The sequence below is a fragment of the Pan troglodytes genome, chromosome 7 (assembly GCF_028858775.2).
Source record: "Pan troglodytes isolate AG18354 chromosome 7, NHGRI_mPanTro3-v2.0_pri, whole genome shotgun sequence".
In the NCBI taxonomy this organism is placed as follows: domain Eukaryota; kingdom Metazoa; phylum Chordata; class Mammalia; order Primates; family Hominidae; genus Pan; species Pan troglodytes.
In genome coordinates this window covers 9344645-9367035 of record NC_072405.2, presented here as the reverse complement: position 1 = coordinate 9367035, position 22391 = coordinate 9344645, and the positions used below count along the sequence as shown (strand labels likewise).

The window sequence follows — 22391 nt, the reverse complement described above, 5'->3', positions numbered from 1 at the left end:
ATATAATTTCAAAGGAACTAAATCCTATTCCTTCCTAAACATGATTAAGTGGAGGTTGTTTTATGTATTTTACTGATAGGCAATATGAAGCCAGGTCAGAGTATAATTTCTTTATGCCAGACGAGAATGTATAAAATAAGCCGCTTCACAGTCAGAACCTAATTTGTTTCTCTCTGAGTTTGATGTCAATCAACAATTTGGATTTGAATTTCCAAAAGGGCTTAAAGTTTCATTGTTTATCCCTTTCCATCTTGTTCAAGAAGATTTGAAGTTGTTAGAGGATTTTTCTGTGTATTCTTGGGAGTTTGGCAAGAAAAAAAAGCAAGCTATTTTCTATGCTAGGGGATTCTGAGATATGAGTACATTATGTGATTTCACCATGCAGAAAGTGAGTTTCAGAACCTCTGCCGGAAGCTGGCTTGTCTGCAGAGATTTAAAGTCCAAAATGCTCCCCTAAAACCAAGTCACCTCCCATTCTTTTATCTAAGCATGTGATTTATCCTTTTATTTTCCTTCCCTTATATCTCCTGGAAGAATGATACTGTAATGATTATTCTAGCGGACACACATCTAGTAGATACACAGAAACAGAGTCATGCTCCCGGTGTGATGTCCCCCTGAAAATCTGTCTAATGTAGACATAAATCAAATTTAAATAAGGACCCTACCTTGCTTCAAAATGAGTTGGAGCATGTTTCATTTAACAAGTGCCAACTTTGAAGACACGGGAGACCTCATTGGGGTTAGGGACCATATGGCGTGACAAATACAATCCTGCACCTTCTAAGGGGAGAGCTCAGGAAGAATCACCTTCTGTGGGAGCGGACGCGGCTCCTTTCAGAAGCGGAATGGCTGATTCTACATCAGCCTGGCCAGGCGGTGGCGCCTGTCACACAGTCGTCTGGATGTGCTGTGAAGTTACCATGTGAAAGGGACTTGGCTTCCAGTCAGGAGAATTTGGGTAAAGCAGATTGTCCCCCGTAACACGGGTAGGTTTCCTCCAATTAATTGAAAACCAAAGACTGGGGTTTCCCAAGGAACACAATCTGCCTAAAAGATTGCATGATCAATTTTTTGCCTATATTTCTAGCCTGCCAATCTGCCCTATAGATTTCAGACTTGCTCTCCATGCTGGGGGCTGTCCATGTCCAGGGTCTGTCCATGCTGGGGTCTGTCCATGATAGGGTCTGTTTATGCTGGGGGCTGTCCATGATAGGGTCTGTTTATGCTGGGGTCTGTCCATGATAGGGTCTGTTTATGCTGGGGGCTGTCCACGATGGAGTCTGTCCATGGTGGGGGCTGTCCATGTCCAGGGTCTGTCCATGCTGGGGGCTGCCTATGCCGCTGTCTGTCCATGATGGGGTTTGTTTATGCTGGCGGCTGTCTATGCTGGGGGCTGCCTATGCTGGGATCTGCCTGTGATGGGGTCTGTTTTTGCTGGGGGCTGTCCATGCTGGGGGCTGCCTGTGCCACTGTCTGTCCATGATGGGGTTTGTTTATGCTGGCGGCTGTCCATGCTGGGGGCTGTCCGTGCTGGGATCTGTCCATACCTGGGCTTTCTGTGCTGGGCACAGTGTCGGGAGGCTGAGTCATGAAGCTTGTAGCAGGAGGATTGGATGAATATCTCTGAACACACTTGGGGATCAGTGAGGGCTGTTATTTGAAGCTGGGGAAGAGTGAGCTGTTTGTGGGCTAGGTGGGACAGTTTAATGGATGAGAGATCAGGGAAGGAGAGAGGGAAAACAGGAAGAGAAGTCACTGGGCAGGGAGAGGAGGTGGGGTGGGGTATTTATGGTTAGTGACAGGAAGGGAGCTTCATCCTACCCCAGAATAGAAAGATGCTGTGCTTGTCTGTCAGCGATGGGAAGATGGAGCATTTCTGTGGGAACAGCTGTGTCCCATCATCAGCTGCAATGAGGAAAGGAGGGCTGGGCAGTTTGCGGACAGGGGGAGTATAAGATGCACATTGCAAAGTTAGAAGCAAAACTTACAAGAGAAATGAAGCAAGACCTCAAGATAATGCAGAATGATGGGAATACAGGGAGTCAAGGGGCATCTACGGCATAAGGACCTTGGTGTCAGAAAGGCAGAAGCTTCAGAGAATTTATTCGGTGTCAGAAGACAGGCTGTTCTGCCTTGACTTTCTTCTGGAGGAAAACACAGGCCAAGGATCCTAGTATAGTATTCAAGGACAGCATAAATAGAATCAGAATAACGACATGAATGAGGACCCATTAGCTCCATGTGAACTTAGTCAAAAAACTCTCTATCCCAGAACTTCCCCCAAATCATCACTAAGAACGTATTTGCTGGTTCACAATATATTAATTAAATAGAGCAGATAAATGCAACACTGTGTGTCTTCCTCTAGAGAAACGATAAAGGGTATACTAAGGCACAGATACTGCGCAGAAACAGGAGGAATGCTTTCTTTCCATTTTTGGTGCTTATTTTAGATTACAGTTTTGCAAAGACGAGTAAGTTTTGTGTAATAAAGAAAAGTATCATTTTATATAAAAGGTATATTTTCTCACTGAAGAGTATTTATAGCAGTAATTGTTCAGAGCTTAGAGGGTTCAGACATTTGCAGGGTCCACAAAATAGGAAATATATATATGTATTATATATTATATAATAAATATTTATATATATACGTTTTTATATTTTATATACATATATATATATATTTTTTTTTTTCAGATCCCGACCCGCAAAACAGAGGTCTTCTCTAGCTTGCTGGTGGCAGACCAGGAAAGGTAACTAAAATATTCAGTATACTCATGTGCAACGGCAAATATGAATTTAACTTGAATTCAATTTCAAAGATTAGCTTATAAATGAAAAGACTTTTCCCAGAGTTTTAACCTGCAATCTGAAAACTCAAGCTGTGTTCTTCTCTCAGATTTCAAAGCTGATGATAGTGATTCTACAGTATAAATTTATTTGACAGTTCTGGGGATGATTGATAAGGGACATTCCGAGCATCTTAGCTCTGCAGCCTTAACCAACACGGTCATTTGGTTGAAATATGCAGTTCTGAGGTCAAATAAGTAAGAATACTTTTTATTAATGACAAAAGTTTAAGAGATGATTTTCTTAGCTACTTTCTCTAAGATAAGATTTTAAGGTGTTAAAAATTCTCAAAAATATTCTTTCCATTGTATTTGTCATTTCTTAGCTATATCTGCAATGCCCTCTTAATGCTCTTTCAAAATACAGTACAATAATATAATGCTTTAAAGCAACTATTTCTCCAGGCTTTTTACATGAGCTAGCCAAATAGGAACCCTGGGTCCAGGAATTTCTAACATTCCTATTAAAAAAGGTTACCCCACTCTCACTCAAGGTAAATGATGAGGCATTGGGTTATTTAATAAATGCTAAATTGGCCAGTAATATTTTAAATTGTCTATGAATGATGGGCAGACAAAAGGAGTATTAGCTGGAAATCATTTATGAGCTACCCCAGTGATCAGTCTTACAAATGTTTCTATAAATGACTCACCATATTTTTCAAAGTGAAAAAAGATTTAATCACCTAATTTACAGCATAATATGACAAAACAAGTTGGAAATAAGTGTGAGTGAGAGAGAAATTGGATAAAGTTTGAAAAGGAGCTTCATTTACCAATAAATATAGTTCCAGTAGTATCACGTGACATCAATATAATAATTGGTAAAAAAATTCACGGGTGTCATCTTTAAAATGTTTTCATAATATCATAAGATAGGCATTGAGTACTGTGCCCACGTTTTTAAGGTGGCAAATCATGCTCAGGAAGGTTCTATCAATAGTAAGTAATAGAAATGGGGTTCAACTCCAGATCTCATGCCCTCAAAACTAGTTTGTGCACCATTATATTCTGTGGTCTCTGCCTTCCTATGTAAGCCTGTGATACGCACATATGGTCATATACACAATGATAGCATCGATATTTACATACATTCCTTAGAAATGTTTTATGGCTCTGTGTGTGTATGTAGGAGATATGTGATATTTTCATTGTGGGAATTATATTATTAATAGGATTCAATGTGCTTATATTTCAATTTAAAATTCAAATTTAAATATTTAAACATTAATTTGACAAGAAAATGAAGGTTGAAGGTAATTGTGTATGAAAAAATCCACTGATGATTATGAAGAAACTTTGGCGAAACTATAATTTTGTGTTCATAGATGCTCCTCCTTATTATCGTTGTATCAATTTGCATGACTGCAAAGTGTATCTTTAATGCAATTATTTCAATAATAATTTATTAAGTGTATCTAATGCATCTGGAAGCTTTTGCTCAGAAGCACTTATCACACCCTAATGTATTTATATGCTTTGATATTTATCTTTTGTTTAATAAATTTGATGGCAATATCTGTTCTCAGATGGCTTTGAGTCAAAGAGGAAGAAAAAGGTAAGAAATCAGTTACTCTACAGTGTGCTGTAGCCTGTGATAAAGAACCCTTCTGAGGGCTCTGAAATCTTGTAGGTTGATGAATAATTAACCAGGTAGACAATGGTGGGTGTGCATTCTAAGCTGAGGAAGTGGCACACTCATGGGCTCACTGGTATATGAAAGCATGACATATTTGGGTTCAGTGGAGCTGGGATGGGCAAGATACAGGTGAATTAGATGAAGTTGCACCTGTCGAGCTTTGGCTGAGGCATGGGGGTGTTATTATCTTTGTTATTTACTTCCTTTTAATTGTTCTGGCTTTATTTGCTCATTTCTTCCCTAAGTTCTTGAGGTAGAAGCTGATATTATTGATTTGAGGCTTTTTCTGTGTTCGAATGTATTCATTTCATGCTTTAAATGTCCCTGTCAGCTCTGCTTTAGCTCTACCCTACACGTTTTGATATATTTCTTTTTAATTTTCATTCTGTCTTTTAAAAATGTATTTGAGCCTTCCATTTTTATTCTGAATGTTTTAGATGTATCATATTTAGTTCTCAAATGTGTGGAGACTTCTCTGTAACCTTTCTGTTATAATTTCTAGTTTGATTTCCTTTTGGGTAGAGAACACACTCTGTATAATTTCTATTTTTAAAATTTGTTTCATACGTGGTCTATCTTGGTTAATATTCCATTCAACACATTAAAAGAATGTGTATTCTTTTGTTTTTGGGTGGAGTGTTCTACAAATATTGGTTAGATCCTGTTGGTTGATAATGTTGATTTCTCCTATATCACTGCTATTTTTAAGTTGGTTTATTAATTGAGTGAAGGATGTTGAACTCTCACTTTAATTTGGATTTGTCTATTTCTTCTTTCAGTTAGATTAGGATTGGCTTAATGTATTTTTCAGCTTTGTTGTTTGGGGCATACACATTTAAGATTGCTATGTCCTCTTGGTGGATTGATCCTTTTGTCAGTCTTCAGTATCCCTGTCTGATTAATGTAGCCACTCCTGTTTTCCTTTGATTAATGCTTGCATGGTACATCATTTTTCTATTCTTTTACTTTGAACCTTCATAAACTATTATATTTGAAGTGTGTTTCTTGTAGGAAGCGTACAGTTTGGTCATGTGTTATAACACTGTCTTTTAATCCATGTATTTGGACCATTTGTGTTAGGTGTAATTATTGCTATACTAGGACTTAATTTTGCCATTTTATTTTTGTTTTCTATTTGGTCTCTATATTTCCTGTTTCTCTGTTTTTTTTCTTGTCTTCTTTTGAGTTAAATTTTGGTCCCAAATTTTATTGTGATATATTGGTAGTGTTTTCGAATGTATCTCTTTGTATAGGGTTTTTAGTGGTTTCTCTAGGTCTTTATACAGACACAACTTAACATTATGTACTGCTGTTATAGTACCAGTTTGACTGATTTATAGGAATCTTACCCTCATTTAAATTTCTTTACCTTTCTCCATTTATTATATAATTCTCTTAAGTATTTTATCTATACTATATACATATATATATGGTTGGAATGACATCAAACTATGCCATAATTTTTGCTTCAACTATAAAGAGAAGAAAAAAAGTATTATATTTACCTATATTTTTTATTACCATCTTTTTTCTTATTTCCCTGTGATTTAAGTTTCCTTTTTTAGTCATTTTGTTTCTTTTCAGATGATTTCCTTTAGCTATTCTTTAAAATAGGCCTTCTAGAGACATATTCTCTTGATATACTTTTGTCTCATAATATTTTGATTTTTTTCTTTAATTCAGAATGATATTATTACAGGACACAGAATTCTGGTTTGACATTTTTTAGCACTTGAGAAATGTAATACTTCCTTCTGGTCTTTACAATTTCCAGGAACAAATCCACTGTAATTAGAATTACTTTTTATCTATAGGTAAGGTGTTACTACTCTGTCACCACTTTCAGGTATTTTTCTTTCTTTATATTTTTCACTCTATGACTATAATGAGTGAATTTCTTTGGGGTTCATTCAGTTTTTTGAATCTGTAAGTTTTGTGTCTCTTGCCATTTGGGAAAAATTTTAATCATTATTTGAGTGCTTTTTTAGACCAACTTTTTTCTCCTCATTCTGGACCTCTAATAATGTAAATGTTATTTTTTTCTTATATTTTTACTAGTTCCTAAGGTTATATTCAGTCTGCTTTTTCCCTCTGTGTTATAGAATGGGCATATTAGTCAGGGTTCTCTAGAGGGACAGGACTAATAGGATAGACGTCTATATGAAAGGGACTTTATTAAGGAGAATTGACTGACACTATCACAAGGTGAAGTCCTACAATAGGCTGTCTGCAAGCTGAGGAGCCTGGAAGCCAGTCCGAGTCCCAAACCTCAAAAAATGAGGAACTGACAGTGCAGCCTTCAGTCTGTGGCCGAAGGCCCAAGAGCCCCTGGCAAATCACTGGTGTGGGTCCCAAAGACCAAAAGCTGAAGAACTTGGAGTCTGATGTTCAAGGGCAGGAAGCATCCAGCAAAGGAGCAAGATGATGACCAGAAGACTCAGCAAGTCTGCTCTTCCAACTTCTGTCTGCTTTATTCTAGCTGTGCTGCCAGCTGACTAGATGGTGCCCACCCAGATAGAGGGTGGGTCTGCCTCTTCCACTCCACTGACTCAAATGTTAATCTCCTTTGAACACATCCCCACAGACACACCCAGGAACAGTACTTTGCATCCTTCAATCCAATCAGGTTGACACTCAATATTACACAATGGGCAATTTCTATTGTTCTGTATTTAGAACCATATTATTTCTATTGTTCTATATTTTTTCCACTTTTTTTCCTGTCTCCTCCATTTTGCTGTTAAGCTCGTCTATTGTGTGTATGATCATGTGTGTGTTTTATTGTGGTTATACTTTTCAGTTCTAAAATTTCCATTTGGCTCCTTTTTATATCTTCTAATTTTTTTGCTCAGACTTTCTATTTGATGAGGCTTCTTTATTTTGTTTCAATTGTGTTCACAATTTTTCATTTTTTAGAATGGCTATTTAAAATCTTTATAATGTAATTCCAATTATCTGTCATCTCAGTGTTGGTATCCATTCATTTTTAAACATTCTATTGAGAACTCCCTGGTTCTTGGTATGATGAATGAGTTTTTTCATTGAAATTTGTATGGTTTGGAAGTTATGTTATATAGCATTGTCTTACTCATTTCCTTATTTTAGCTATTTCTCTTGACACTGTTTAATATGTGAAGGACAGGTGCTACTCACTACCATCAGGTGAGGGTAGACGTCCAGGTTCCTCTATTGACACCCAGTGAGGGTTACTGCTTGTAACTTCTGGCCAGGGTAGAATTTCTGGCTCCTCACTAGTTGCCATTGCTACCTTTCTTGCTGGGAAAGGTGAAAGTGTCTCATTAGTTGTTACTCACATGGCCTTCACTGGCTTCCTGTGTGTTTGTGAGTGTTGACCATTTCATTGCTGGGCAGGGTGAAGGCCCCACTCTTGTTTGATTCTGTCTCAGGGGGGTGGGGTGGAAAACCTGTTACTCCAGGACTGTTGTCAAGTCCTGTCCTTCAAATGGTTTCCACTGAAACCTGGGAGGGGAGGAAGTAGTTGTTAACTGCAGGACATCAAAACAGAAATTCTTAAAAGCAAGCAGAGAATGAAAACAAACTATGTGTTACTCAGAAAAGCCTGAAGATTAACACACAGAGGACTCTCAAGAGGAACAATAAGTGGCAGAGGCAATGGAATAGTGTGGAGATAAACAGCTCTAAGTAGTTACTTTTTCAGCGATTATGATGAATAAGGCATTGTAATATAGCCACAACAGATTTTAATGTGAAAAGTTATAAGGAACACACTTCAAGAAGAAGGAAAATGATCCCAGGAGGAATATCTGAGATGAAGGAGGAAATGGCAAGCAAACAAACTTACAAACTTGCTTGTAAATAAAAACAAATATCGTTGAAGAGAAGAAAAGTAATGATGTCTAAAATTCTATGTTCTTGGAAACACGAAATTAAAATATTGGACAGAAAAAACCCAACAAGTCGTAACTCAAGAGAAAGAAATAAGAATTAAAATGCCTAAGATTTTATATTTTGTGAAAGCGAGTATAATTTTACTTTATACTTGGTTAATTTAAGTGTGCAATATAAAATATCAAGTGTAACCAAAATAAGAATAGTAACATCTAAGTTATTGAATTTCAACAACAAAAAGTAACAAAGTAACAACAAACAAAAACCCTAATTATACTAGAAAGAGAAAAGGAAAGACAGAAAATAGAAAGAAACCTACCTTTATTTTTTTTTTTTTAATTTTTTGAGACAGAGTCTCCTTTGGTGGCCCAGGCTGGAGTGCAGTGGCGTGATTTCAGCTCACTGCAAGCTCCGCCTCCTGGGTTCACGCCCTTCTCCTGCCTCAGCCTCCTGAGTAGCTGGGACTACAGGCACCCACCACCATGCCTGGCTAATGTTTTGTATTTTTAGTAGAGACGGGTTTCACCATGTTAGCCAGGATGGTCTCGATCTTCTGACCTCATGATCTGCGTCCCTCGGCCTCCCAAAGTACTGGGATTACAGGCGTGAGCCACTGCACCTGGTCCAAAACCTACACTTTAAAATTATAGTAAAAACAAGTCTCACTCTATCAGTTATTACTGATTATAATAAATGAAAATGAAAAAATTTATTAGTTAAAAGGCAGGATTATCAGATTATACTTGAGAACTAAGTTCTAGTGTGTGCCGTTTACAAAAACACATGTCAAAACAACAGAGAAAAGTGGTTTAAAAATATGTAACACAAATGATAACAACATAAACTGGATAACTTGGTAATATTAGAAAAATTGACTTTAGGAGAAAATCATTAAGAGGGATAAAATGCTATTACGAGGCTGGGCGCAGTGGCTCACACCTGTAATCCCAGCACTTTGGGAGGCCGAAGCAGGTAGATCACGAGGTCAGGAGATCGAGACCATTCTGGCTAACACATTGAAACCCCATCTCTACTAAAAATACAAAAAAAAAAAAAAAACAAAATTAGCCAGAAATGGTGGCGGGCGACTGTGGTCCCAGCTACTCGGGAGGCTGAGGCAGGAGAATGGCATGAACCTGGGAGGCGGAGCTTGCAGTGAGCTGAGATTGTGCCACTGCACGCCAGCCTGGGTGACAGAGCAAGACTCTATCTCAAAAAAAGAAAAAAAAAGAGCTATTACAAAATGGCATAGTAATCATTTTTCTTGAAGGATATACTAATCAAATTTGTAGCCACATGTAAAATAATGTGAGGTTATTGAAAACCTAGAAATTTAAAAATATTTATGGGGGAATAGGGTCTTGCTTTGTTACCCAGACTGAGTGCAGTGGTGTGATCAGGGCTCGCTGGAACAGAGACTCTCCTGGCCGAAGCAATTTTTCCACTTCAGCCTCCCAACTAGCTGGGTCTACAGGTGCCAGCACAGCTGGCTAATATTTAATTTTAATTTTTTGTAGAGATGGGATCTTGCTGTGTTGGCTAGACTGGTCTCAAATTCCTAGGATCAAATAGTCCTCCTACAGTGCTGGGATTATAGGTGTGATTCATGGTTCCTGACCAAAATAAAACTGTGTGTGTGTGTGTGTGTCTGTGCGCGAGCACGCGTTTGTGTATTCTGACAGAAGAATTCCCTGTCCCCATTATTGATTAGGGAGGCAAGAACATAAAAATGGTAAAATAGAAATTTAAACATGATTAACAAACTTGACTTATTTCATATAAATATAATTGTAATTTTTTGTTTTTTTAATAATTGTAGTCTTAATTTAGGAAATATACATATTTTAGAGTTAAATGAACTATTATAAAAATCTATGTTGTATTAGTTCATAAGACTAGTTGCTACACAATACATAGAATCAGCAAAATCCTAGCTATGTTGTCAAACCATAAAATAAATAATTAATATTTAGCAACAAAGAGGAAAATACCAACAACACGTTAGAAATTAAAGCTACATGTACACTAAACAATTTATGGTTTAAGAATAACTAATGTTATAGATTTATCGGGTATTTTAAACTAAATGATACCATGGGTACTATATTTTAAAATGTTCAACAGAGTAATTTAGAAAAAGTAAAATGCAATTATCCAAATTAATAAAGGAGATCATAAAGATAATAAAATAGGTATATGAAAAATAAAAATATTAATGTGAAAATTTTGTCCTCTGAAAAGCTGAAACAAAGAAACAAACAAAATCGTGATAGGCCTATCTTGAGATAGATCTAGAAGAAAAAAGGAAGAGAAATTCCAGAAGAAATAATTGTAAAAATGAAAAAGTGACATACCATCTATTCAACAGAGATTGACAGGGTAATAAAAGGCTATTTTGCCATAAAATTAGAAAATTGAGATAAAATATCCAAATAGCTAAGAATATTTTACCAAAATTGAATAAAAAAGAAATAGAAAACCAAAATATCACTGGAATCAGTTTAAAAATTCTTTATTAAGTAAACAATTGGCTGAAATTGTTTTACAGAGTTGTTCTTCCAAGTTGTCAGAGAACAGAGCAATATACTTTCTATAAATAATTCTAAGGTACAGAAAGAGAGGGCAAACTCTCAATTTTATTCTGTAACACTAGGAAAATTCAGATGCCAAAACCATACAAGACAGAATAGGGAATAAATATTATGAGGCAATAAATATTATGAGGGAATAAAAATATTAAAAAAAAATTCCTGTCCAGTCCACCAACCTTACAAAACTCAAGAAGGTTGAAGTTGGAGGAGCCACATTTTGCTGTTCACAAAATTCCCTTTTTCCACTTTCCTAATGTAAGATAATGCTGGAAAATGAACACTCAGCCAGAAGCCACATTTCTCATCCCCTTTTAAGTGGGTGATATGTTAAGATGGAATTGACCAATGGGATGTGAGTATAGAAGATTTATACCTCTTTCAAACTTGGCTCATGAAAAATTGCATGTTTGATCATCTGTGCTCTTTTCCTCTTCTGATTGGCTGGAATGAAGACAGTCCTCGCCAGACACTAAATCTACCAGCACCTTGACGTTGAGCTTTCCAGCCTCCAGAACTATGAAAAATCAATTTCAGGACTTTATAAATTATTCAGTCTAAGAAATTTTGTTATAGCAGCAGGAAAAGCTCAGGACAATATTCAATAACTATTTGCTGAATGAGTGAACAGTAGTATTTTTGTAGCACATTTAGCTATATTCTAATATTGTTGTTATTCAAATATTCTGTATTCCTATTTGTGTGTTAAAGTAATATTTTCATAATCTACAAACAAGTAGGCTGCTTCTAAAATTCATCTATAAAACATATATGAAGACTGAAATCCCTCGCAGTGAGTTTGTTTATACATAAGTAATACAGTTTATTATTGATTTTGAATCATGAAGTGGAGAGTTTATTCAATGTAACAAAGAAATATTGGACAAATCTAATCCCTGAGTCTGTAAGTTTTTAGAGAGCTTTTATTGATTTTCTTTACAGTACATCTGTTTTTCTGGATTAATTAGTACTTCTCCTAGAAGACACATCATATGTCCAAAACAATCTATTTTCTTTTCCTTCAAGAAATTAATATCTAATAAAAAAATGACTGAAGCCTGCTGAGGTTACTACACCAATGTGCATTCATCACTTTAATATACCACAGATGTATTTTCCATGTCTAGTGAAGCAAAATGTTGCCTAGATTTAAAAATATGGAAACTGGGGATTCCCAGGCAAGATGGCCAAATAGGACAGCTCCAGTCTGCAGCTCCCAGTGAGACCAACACAGAAGGTGGGTGATTTCTGCATTTCCAACTGAGGTACTTGGTTCATCTCATTGGGGCTGGTTAGACAGTGGGTGCAGCCCATGGAGAGTGAGCAGAAGCAGGGTGGGGCACTGCCTCACCCAGGAAGCAAAAGGGGCTGGGTAACTCCCTCCCCTAGCCAAGGGAAGCCGTGAGGGACCATGCTGTGAGAGATGGGCATAGTATCAGGCCCAGATACTATGCTTTTCCCACAGTCTTCACAACCCACACACCAGGAGATTCCCTCGGGTACCTACACCACAGTGGACCTGAGTTTCAGGCACAAAACTGGGTTGCCGTTTGGGCAGACGCCGAGCTAGCTGCAGGAGTCTTTTTTCGTACCCTAATGGCGCCTGGAACACCAGCGAGACAGAACCGTTCACTCCCCTGGAAAGGGAGCTGAAACCAGGGAGCCAAGTGGTCTTGCTCCAGCGGATCCCACTCCCACAGAACCCAGCAAGCTAAGATCCACTGGCTGGACATTCTAGCTGCCAGCACAGCAGTCTGGTCAACCTGGGATGCTTGAGCTTGGTGGGGGGAGGGGTGTCTGCCATTACTGAGGCTTGAGTAGGTGGTTTTCTACTCGCAGTGTAAACGAAGACACCGGAAGTTCAGACTGGGCAGAGAACACCACCAAGCTGCAAAGTCGCTGTAGCCAGACTGCCTCTCTAGATTCCTCCTCTCTGGGCAGGGAGTTTCTGAAAGAAAGGCAGCAGCCCCAGTCAGGGGCTTATAGATAAAACTCCCACCTCCCTGGGACAGAGCACCTGGGGGAAGAGGCAGTTGTGGGTGCAGCTTCAGCAGACTTAAGCATTCCTGCGTCCCGGCTCTGAAGAGAGCAGCAGCTCTCCCAGCACAGCACTCAAACTCTGCTAAGGGTCAGACTGCCTCCTCAAGTGGGTCCCTTACCCCCATACCTCCTGACTGGGATACACCTCCCAGCAGTGGTTGACAGACACCTCATACAGGAGAGCTCCAACTGCCATCTGGCAGGTTCCCCTCTGGGATGAAGCTTCCAGAGGAAGGAGCAGGCAGCAATTTTTGCTGTTCTGCAGCCTCCCCTTGTGATACCCAGGCAAACAGGGTGTGGAGTGGACCCCCAGCAAACTCCAGCAGACCTGCAGAGGAGAGTCCTGACTGTTAGAAGGAAAACTAACAAACAGAAAGCAATAACATCAACAAAAAGGATTCGAAGGTCACCAACAGCAAAGACCAAAGGTAGATAAATCCACAAAGATGAGGAAAACCCAGCACAGAATGGCTGAAAATTCCAAACACTAGAACACTGCTTCTCCTCCAAAGGATCACAACTCCTCACCAGCAAGGGAACAAAACTGGACAGAGAATGAGTTTGATGAATTGACAGAAGTAGGCTTCAGAAGGTGGGTAATAAACTCCTCTGAGCTAAAGGAGCATGTTCTAACCCAATGCAAGGAAGCTATGAACCTGGAAAAAAGGTTAGAGGAATTGCTAACTAGAATATCCAGTTTAGAGAAGAACATAAATGAACTGATGGAGCTGAAAACACAGCACAAAAACTTCTTGAAGCATATACAAGTATCAATAGTCGAATTGATCAAGTGGGAGAAATCATATCAGAGATTGAAGATCAACTTAATGAAATAAAGCATGGAGACAAGATTAGAGAAAAAAGAATGAAATGGAATGAACAAAGCCTCCAAGAACTATGGGACTACGTGAAAAGACCAAACCTACGTTTGATTGGTGTACCTGAAAGTGACAGGGAGAATGGAGCCAAGTTGGAAAACACACTTCAGGATATCATCCAGGAGAACCTCCCCAATCTAGCAAGATAGGCCAACGTTCAAATTCAGGAAATACAGAGAACACCACAAAGATACTCCTGGAGAAGAACAACCCCAAGACACATAATCATCAGATTCACCAAGTTTGAAATGAAGGAAAAAATGTTAAGGGCAGCCAGAAAGAGGTTGGGTTACCCACAAAAGGAAGCCCATCAGATTAACAGTGGATCTCTCTGCAGAAACCCTACAAGCCAGAAGAGAGGGGGGGCCAAGATTCAACATTATTAAATAAAAGAATTTTTAACCCAGAATTTCATATCCAGCCAAACTAAACTTCATAAGTGAAGGAGACATAAAATCTCTTACAGACCAGAAAATGCTGAGGGGTTTTGTCACCAGCAGGCCTGTCTTACAAGAGCTCCTCAAGGAAGCACTAAATATGGAAAGGAAAAACCAGTACCAGCCACTGCAAAAACAAACCAAAATGTAAAGACCGTCAACACTATGAAGAAACTGCATCAACTAATGGGGAAAATAACCAGCTAGCATCATAATGACAGGATCAAATTCACACATAACAATATTAACCTTAAATATAAATGGGCTAAATGCCCCAATTAAAAGTCACAGAATAGCAAATTGGGTAAAGAGTCAAGAGCCATTGGTGTGCTGTATTCAGGAGACCCATCTCACATGCAAAGACACACATAGGCTCAAAATAAAAAGATGAAGGATTATTTATCAACTAAATGGAAAGCAAAAAAAAAAAAAAAAAAAGCAGAAGTTGCCATCTTAGTCTCTGATAAAACAGACTTTAAACCAACAAAGATCAAAAAAGACAAAGAAGGACATTATATAATGGTAAAGGGATCAATGCAACAAGAGGAGCTAACTATCCTAAATTTATATGCACCCAATACAGGAGTACCCAGATTCATAAAGCAAATTCTTAGAGACCTACGAAGAGACTTTGAGTCTCACACGACAATAGTGGGAGACTTTAACACTCCACTGTCAATATTAGACAGATCAATGAGACAGAAAATTAACAAGGATATTCAGGACTTGAACTCAGCTCTGGACCAAGTGAACCTAATAGACAGGTGCAGAACTCTAAACCCCAAATGAAAAGAATATATATTCTTCTGAGCACCACATAGTACTTATTGTAAAATTGACCACATAATTGGAAGTAAAACACTCCTCAGCAAATGCAAAAGAACAGAAATCATAACAAACAGCCTTCAGACCACAGTGCAATCAAATTAGAACTCAGGATTAAGATACTCACTCAAAACTGCACAAGTAAATGGAAAGTGAACAACCTGCTCCTGAATGACTACTTGGTAGATAACGAAATTAAGGCAGGAACGAATAAGTTATTTGAAACCAATGAGAACAAAGACAAAACATACCAGAATCTCTGGGACACAGCTAAAGCAGTGTTTAGTGGGAAATGTATGGCACTAAACGCGCACAGGAGAAAGCAGGAAAGATCTAAAATCGACACCCTAACATCACAATTAAAAGAACTAGAAAAGTAAAAGCAAATAAATTCAAAAGCTAGCAGAAGACAAGGAATAACTAAGATCAGAGAACAACTGAATGAGGTAGAGACACAAAAAACCCTTCAAAAAAATCAGTGAACCCAGCAGCTTGTTGTTTGAAAAGACTGACAAAATAGATAGATGGCTAGCCAGACTAATAAAGAAGAAAAGAGAAAAGAATCAAAAGGACACAATAAAAAATGATAAAGGGAATATCACCACCGATCCCACAGAAATACAAACTACCATCAGAGAATACTATAAACACCTCTATGCAAATAAACTAGAAAACCTAGAAGAAATGGATAAATTCCTGGACACATACACCCTCCCAAGACTAAACCAGGAAGAAGTCGAATCCCTGAATAGACCAATAAAAAGTTTTGAAATTGAGGCAGTAATTAATAGTCTACCACCCAAAAAAAGCCCTGGACCAGATGGATTCACAGCCGAATTTTACCAGAGGTACAAAAAGGAGCTGGTACCATTCCTTCTGAAACTATTCCAAACAATAGACAAAGAAAGACTCCTCCCTAACTCATTTTATGAGGCCAGCATCATCCTGATACCAAAACCTGGCAGAGACACAACAAAAAAAGAAAATTTCAGGCCTATATCCCCGATAAACATCAATGCAAAAATACTCAATAAGATACTGGCAAACCGAATCCAGCAGCACATCAAAAAGCTTATGCACCACAATCAAACTGGCTTCATTCCCGGGATGCAAGGCTGGTTAAACATACGCAAATCAATAAACGTAATCCATCACATAAACAGAAGCAACGACAAAAACCACATGATTATCTCAATAGAGGCAGAAAAGGCCTTTGATAACATTTAACACCCCTTCATGCTAAAAACACTCAATAAACTAGGTATTGATGGAACGTATCTCAAAATAATAAGAGCTATTTATGACAAACCCACAGCCAATATCATATTGAATGGTCAAAAGCTGGAAGCATTCCCTTTGAAAACCGGCGCAAGACAAGGATGTGCCTTGTCACCACTCCTATTCAACACAGTATTGGAAGTTCTGGCCAGGGCAGTCAGGCAAGAGAAAGAAATAAAGGGTATTCGAATAGGAAGTGAGGAAGTCAAATTATGTCTGTTTGCAGATGACATGATTGTATATTTAGAAAACCCCATGATCTGAGCCCAAAAACTCCTTAAGCTGATAAACCACTTCAGCAAAGTCTCAGGATACAAAATCAATGTTCAAAAGTCACAAGCATTCCTATACACTAATAATAGTCAAACAGAGATCCAAATCATGAGCAAATTCCCATTCACAATTGCTACAAAGAGAATAAAATACCTAGGAATCCAACTTACAAGGGATATGAAGGACCTCTTCAAGGAGAACTACACACCACTGCTCAAGGAAATAAGAGAGGACACAAACAAATGGGAAAACATTCCATGCTCGTGGATAGGAAGAATCAATATCATGAAAGTGGCCATACTGCCCAAAGTAATTTATAGACTCAATGCTATTCCCATCAAGCTACCATGGATTTTCTTCACAGAATTAGAAAAAACTACTTTAAATTTCATATGGAACCAAAAAAGAGCCTGTATAGCCAAGACAATCCTAAGCAAAAATAACAAAGCTGGAGGCGTCACGCTACCTGACTTCAAACTGTACTACAAGGCTACAGTAACCAAAACAGCATGGTACTGGTACCGAAACAGATATATAGACCAACGGAACAGAACAGAGGCTTCAGAAACAATACCACAAATCTACAACCATCTGATCTTTGACAAACCTGAGAAAAACAAGCAATGGGGAAAGGATTCCCTATTTAACAAATGGTGTAGGGAAAACTGGCTGGCCATATGCAGAAAACCAAAACTGGACCCCTTTCTTACACCTTATACAAAAATTAACTCAAGATGGATTAAAGATTTAAACTTAGGATCTAAAACCATAAAATCCCTAGAAGAAAACCTAGGCAATACTATTCAGGACATAGGCATGGGCAAAGACTTCATGACTAGAACTCCAAAAGCAATGGCAACAAAAGCCAAAATTGACAAATGGGATCTAATTAAACTAAAAAGCTTCTGCACAGCAAAGAAACTATCATCAGAGTGAATAGGCAACCTAAAGAATTGGAGAAAATTTTTGCAATCTATCCATCTGACAAAGGGCTAATATCAAGAATCTACAAGGAACTTAAACAAATGTACAGGAATAAAAAAAAAACATCAAAAAGTGGGCAAAGGGTATGAACAGACACTTCTCAAAAGAAGACATTTATACAGCCATAACATATGAAAAAAAAGCTCATCATCACTGGTCGTTAGAGAAATGCAAATCAAAACCACATCTCATGCCAGTTAGAATGGCGATCATTAAAAAGTCAGGAAACAACAGATGCTGGAGAGGATGTGGAGAAATAGGAACGCTTTTACACTGTTGGTGGCAGTGTAAATTAGTTCAACCATTGCGGAAGACAGTGTGGCGATTCCTCAAAGATAGAGAACTAGGAATACCATTTAACCCAGCAATCCCATTACTGAGCGTATACCCAAAAGATTATAAATCATTCTACTATAAAAACACATTCACACATATGTTTATTGTAGCACTATTTACAATAGCAAAGACTTGGAACCAACCCACATGCCCATCAGTGTTAGGCTGGATAAAGAAAATGTGGCACATATACACCATGGAATACTATGCAGCCATAAAAAAGAATGAGTTCGGCCAGATGCTGTGGCTCACTCCTATAATCCCAGCACTATGGGATGCCAAGGTGGGCAGATCATGAGGTCAAGAGATTGACACCAATCTGGCCAGCCTGGTAAAACCCCGTGTCTACTAAAAAATTCAAAACTTAGCTGGGTGTTGTGGCGCATTCCTGTAGTCCTAGCTACTCTGGAGGCTGAGGGAACAGAATCGCTTGGATCCGGGAGGTGGAGGTTGCAGTGAGCCGAGACTGTGACAATGCATACCAGCCTGGTGACAGAGCGAGGCACCATCTCAGAAACACAAAAGCAAAAACAAAAACAAAAAAGAATGAGTTCATGTCCTTTGCAGGGACATTGATGAAGTTGGAAACCATCATTCTCAGCAAACTAACACAGTAACAGAAAACCAAACACTGCATGTTCTCACTCGTCAGTAAACATTGAACAACGATAACATATGGGGATGGGGGGAACATCATACACGGGGGCCTGTCGGGTAGTGGGGGACAAGGGGAGGAATAGCATTAGGAGAAATGCCTAACGTAGATGACTGGTTGAAGGGTGCAGCAAACCACCATGGCACGTGTATACCTATGTAACAAACCTGCACGTTGTGCACATGTACCCTAGAACTTGAAGTATAATAAAAAGATATATAAAAAAAATTAAGTCCTCCAAGCTGTAAGTATAACTCAGCAAACAAAAAGGCATGATAATTGTTAGACTATTTTTAAAATATACTGATCCATTTTGTTGCCATTTTTTTCTGAAACCAAAGAAATAATGAACTTATCAACATGAATATTAGAAGTGGAAGAGAATATTATTTAATAAGTTTATCTCGCAGGCATACCAAAAATGTTACATTAAGAAACTTGAAGAAAATATGAAAAGCATGAAAGAACCAAAGACAAATCACCTTTATTAATAAAAGATGAAGAGTATAAGTTAGTTGATTTGCTAATGTGTATTAGTAGAAATTGCTGAACGAAATAGTACAAAGTACAGCAGCTAGGAAAACAGATAAGAAATAATATCTAATCAAAATCCAATAAATCAGAAAAAAACATGAAGTAAACAGTTTCCAAATTATTTCTCAATAGAAAAGTGCAACATCAGGCTTTGGAAAGGTACTTTCAGCACGAAAGAGTTATTTCATATTAGGCTCAATTTTGTGCTTTCTTGAAATAATATATGTATAATGACTTACTATTTTCACTAAGATTTTGCTCAAATTTTTATAATTTACTTTAGATAAATTTGTTTAGAACTCTTAGCTCAAAATACCATGAATATATCAATAATGCCATATTACTCAGCCTTTGCATTGAAATGTTAATGACATACAGATATGTTAAAATTTTGGTAATATTCAGGCCGTAAACCAATTGGTACCCAATTTTTGGCCCAGATGTGTATGTTTGGGTTCCTACCTGTTTATTTCATCCACCAAGAATGTACTTTGTGTCTCTGATATGCCATACATGGGCACAATATAGACTGTACTGTCGGATGAAACATGATTATAAACAAAATCAAACCAAACAAGGTAAGTAGATACAGACTGATGAGGGTTACAGGAGCATTTTAAATAGAGGTTGGAAACCTGAAAGAAGTAAAGGATGGAGTGTCGCCGGTGTTCTGGTGCCTGGAGAGATGGGAAGAAGGAGGTTATCAGGTCATGGGCGTAGAGCCCTCAGGACGGGGTTTGTGCCCTTTTAAAAGAAGCCCCAGAGAGAGCCATCACCCCTTCCCACACAGCCAGAAGGCGCTGGCCATGAACCAGGACGCTGTCTTCAGCAGACACCATGTCTGCCACGCTTTGATCTAAGACTTCGCCCTCTGGAACTGTAAGGAGTAAATCTCAGCTCTTTATGAGCCACCAGCCTATAGTATTCTGTTAGCAGCCTGGATGGATTATGATAAGATGTGATTTTGGTTTTTCTCTGTTTTTAAAACATTATGAGAGACAGAGATGACTTCATTAAGCCATATGCACATACATGGGTTTTTGTGTTGTATTTTATATATACATATATAATTTTAATTTTGAATACATGAATTCTAATATATACACAAATATTGATATCAGTGATTTTCAAATTTATCCTACCCAATTCATCCTTTTTATATGAAACGTTTAATCAGCCCTTCTCTTTGTCCTCTATTGAAATTCATACTGACCTAGGCATATCATAAAAGAGTAAAATCAATAACATTTATAAATATAATATGCATAAAAAATTTTAAAAAAGGACAGTTTACAGCAGAATGGGCATGCATTGCCCTCTAATTGACCACTGTGTTTTACACTGAAAACAGTGAAATTGTTGGCTGCTTGCAGCTTTGTGAGGAACTGTTATGAGCACTGCCTAGAGAAACACAAATGGGAATTGCTTCAATAACAAATAAAATGCCATCATGTCATTGAAACTGGAGGTATTTTTTTCAAGAAAAGGAACTTGTGCTAAAGTTCGTAATCAAAGATTACACAGCGTTTTCTCAACCTATTTTTGTGTGCAAAAACCATGTAAAAATGATTTATCTCATATGAAAAAGAAGTGCAGTCATATTCTGGACTCAGGTAGTTACAAGAAGGTTTTCTCATCTGCAGAAAGATTTGGAAGTGTTGTAGGCACGGGATGTGGTCCTGCACTGGAAACCCACTCATCCAGCAGTGTGGAGCATCCCAGCATAGCTGTTCCTGACACTGTAAAGAACAAAACTGCCCATAAAGTTCCCAAACTTAGAGGGCAGGTGAGTCATCATTAAAAACCACCAATTTAGGTAAAATTAATGTATTCTTTTGAATTATGTGTCTCTGTGTGCGAATGTGTGTGTGCGCTGTGTGTGTGTGTAGGCGTGGGGCTTGGGTGTGTCATCTGTGTATGTTTATGTGTGTGTGTGTGTGTAGGCTTGGGGCTTGGGTGTGTCATCTGTGTATGTTTATGTGTGTCTGTATGTGTAGTGTGTGCATGTGTATATATGTAGTGTGTGTGTGAGAGGGTTGTGTGTATGTGTGTAGGGTGTGCATGTGTGTATATGTAGGGGGGTGTGTGTAGAGAGTGCATGTGTATATATGTAGGGTCTCTATGTCTGTAAGAGGTGTGTGTGTGTGTGTAGGGTGTGCATGTGTGTATATGCAGAGGTGTGTGTGTACAAGAGGGGTGTGTGTATATAGTGTGTACATGTGTGTATATGTAGGGTCTCTGTGTCTGTGAGAGGTGTGTGTGTGTTTATATGTGGGGAGTGTGCATGCTTGCATTGGTAAGAAAGACACTGCACTAGATTCATTGATGTTGAGGGGACCAAGGTTACTCCTGCTCATGTTCTTTGCCCAACCTGGAAATCCTTGTGGAAAGCCCATCCCTTCCTTAATTCTATTAAACTTCAGTCTGTCTTGTGATGCTTTTCAATTCTCACGCATTCCAGAAAGTCAGTCCTGATTCTTCTGATCCAAACATTTCTTTCTTCTCTGCATTCTCTAGAAACTTAGACTTTACACCTACTGTTTAGCCATCAACGTATGTCTTCTTTTTCTAAGTAGATTGTTGGCTTTCTGAGGGCAAGGACTGACTGCTTCTGTCATCCCCCAGGCTGTCACCTGTAATGGCAGGTGGAGGTGGAGGCTTCCTGTTTGTCATCATTGAGTGCTTTCCTCACACATGCAGCTCATCTCAGATTTGGCTTTATGTTGAATATTATCTCACGGGATGTGTGCATTGTCCATTTTCACAGCCAGCAGATTTGAAAAGAGGAAATAAACAGCACTGATTACAAAGTATGAAAGTCATGGATACCTTTCTGTTTTTTCAGATCCATAACAATGTAGCTCAGCGGTGCAACAGATTCGAGAAGCAATTAGATTCAACTGCTTCAGGATGATTTATGTGCATCATTAAAGGTCTATAAGAATTCATTAAGAAGTTACATAAATTGTCTTTATTCCTTACAACTGGGCTTCTTACACGTACAGACACATACTTACGGAAGAAAATAAAGGCTTTCCATCACGTTTTCTAACTGTAATCAAAATAAGTGGTTAGATGCCTGCTGATATAAAGGTACTCTTGTTTTTCTAAGTTAACATGGGAAATTGATAATTTCTTTTTCATTTATGCATTACATTTTTATTAAAAGTTTATTATGATATCATACTTTGATTCTTGAAGG

The 22391-nt window shown here is 38.2% G+C and overlaps 1 long non-coding RNA gene across 1 annotated transcript; it reads left to right on the top strand.

Moving 5' to 3' along the window:
• Positions 1 to 2696: 2696 nt before the first annotated feature.
• Positions 2697 to 22086, top strand: LOC134810807 (uncharacterized). The gene is made up of 3 exons (XR_010159401.1): positions 2697 to 2756; positions 20833 to 20975; positions 22035 to 22086. It is a non-coding gene; the product is annotated as an uncharacterized LOC134810807 (long non-coding RNA).
• The last annotated feature ends 305 nt before the right edge of the window (positions 22087 to 22391 follow it).